Here is a 2,153-nt window from a genome sequence, read left to right on the forward strand (position 1 = left end):
ACTGAAACAAGGAATGAAAATACTTATCAAAAAGAAATAATACATTAACTGATACTTTAATCTTCGATTTCGTAACAGACAATTAAAAAAACATGCCTCCTCTTCCTGATTTGCAATCAAAATCTTCAGCACAAAAAACTCATATAAACATTACCTTTCGTGTTTCGATTACACGAATACAAGATGGTTGACACGAAAACGGTAAGTCCAGGCTAAAAAGAACACTAGCCTGGGTTATCAACGCTTCTTTATCTTGATTGGTTGGTGATTACCTCATCTTTCTTTTTGCGATTTTGTCAACAAGGGAAAAAAAGGATGGCGGTGGTGGAGTTCCTAAACCAACTTTTTCACGAATGATGCTTTGCTTGCATTTTAGCTGTTTAGTCACTGATAATAATTGTATACAAGCGAATCTTATGATCTTCTAAGGTTGGTGAGTAATAATGAATTTGGTTATATTTTTGTGTAGACTTTCTTACAAAGACTTTTTTGTTCATTCATAACATAAAACCAACGTGATGATGATGATGATGATGATATTATGGTTGTGGTTGGTGGTGTGGATGCTTGTGTAGCAACTTTTTTTTTGCTTTGACGTAACTCAGGCTGATATTAGGCGCCAGAGCCCTGATATACTAGCGAGTTTATGTATTTGTGCTTTTGAGCACGGTAAAGTGACTGAAGCGATTTGGAATAACCCGCAGTTCTGCCCCGCAAAATCGAGGACGGTAAAAGTGATGATTTACCGTCATCCTCAGTTGGTTAGGATCTACTAAAATTATAACCTTACCGTCTCCGTCGCAGAAAACACACATACATAAACTCGGTACTAACTACTCAAGAGGTGCTACCATGTGCATGTCTGGCGCAGACAGACAGGCTAACATTTTTAATAGGTCAGTGTCAGTCAGGAGTTCTATCCTAATTAAGCATATTTTTTTCGATTGCACAGACTTTCTTAATTAGGATTATCCCTTTGTTTTTCAATCCTAATCAAGAATATATATCGAATTTCCAGTTTTTTTCCAAAAATACAAATTTCCGCAGATTCTTATCAGCCTCCAATGAAAGAAGTTAGTGTGTAGAGCAGATTTTGAAAGTTTGATACAGTAATATGGATGTAGTCTTGAGTTATGACATTTAGAAAAATGTTCTATTACCCGCGACAAAAACGCGTATAAAACGAGGGTGTATTGCCCTATCTACACCGTAGCAGATAAACATTTATAATGTAGCACGGGCTTTAATATTCCTAATTAGAACTAACGTGCCTAATTAGGCAGATTTTTACTTATGGCGTCATTTTGAAGCCCTCCGCCCAAATTTTGTTTTGATTTTTGGCTCAATATATCATCTTTGACCTGCTCTATCTATTGCTCATAGTTAGAATTTGCGGATTTTGTTTGTTGGTGAAGAATCTGAATTTAAAAAATCATATTCTTAATTAGGATTGAAAAACAAAGGGATAATCCTAATTAAGAAAGTCCGTGCGATCGAAAAAAATATGCTTAATTAGGATAGAACTCCTGACTGAGTGTGTGTATGTATGTATAAGCCAGACATACAGCATGGCAGTAGTGTATGGCCCGAGAATTCTCGGACCTCTTCTGGCCATGTTCGGGCCGAGAGATCCTTTTGGCCCGAACATGAGCCGAGTCATTCGGGCCATGTTCGGGCCATGTTAAATGTTAAATTGATTCAGTATGTCCAGTCAAACAAAATAGTACAAAATAAGATTTGTCTGTTTTGTTTATATCGCTCAAAAAAACTTTACGAGCTTCCCGTGGACACGCACCCATGGACACGCTTCAGTTTAAAGCCAGGACCAGTTTACTAGCAAATATTTCCACCCTAAGTATATTTATAACTATGTTTTCATACCAAATAAGACATTTAATATTTATATGAATTTACAACATTCATATATTTAATATAATTAAGAGAAACCAAGTTTTTCTCAAAGAAAATGTTAAAAAAATTCAGTCCTGAAATTATACGCCGAACACGGCCCGAATTCTCAGGCCAGCTCGGGCCATACTCGGGCTTTACGCGAATTCCAATGAAAGTGTTGTTTTGATTGTCGAACGCAATGGACCTTTTTTTAAAGAGGCAGCCATGCATGTTGAATAATTATGTACACCAGCATAAAAACA

Source organism: Clytia hemisphaerica, unplaced genomic scaffold (assembly GCF_902728285.1).
Source record: "Clytia hemisphaerica strain Z4C2 unplaced genomic scaffold, Clytia hemisphaerica genome assembly, whole genome shotgun sequence".
NCBI lineage: Eukaryota > Metazoa > Cnidaria > Hydrozoa > Leptothecata > Clytiidae > Clytia > Clytia hemisphaerica.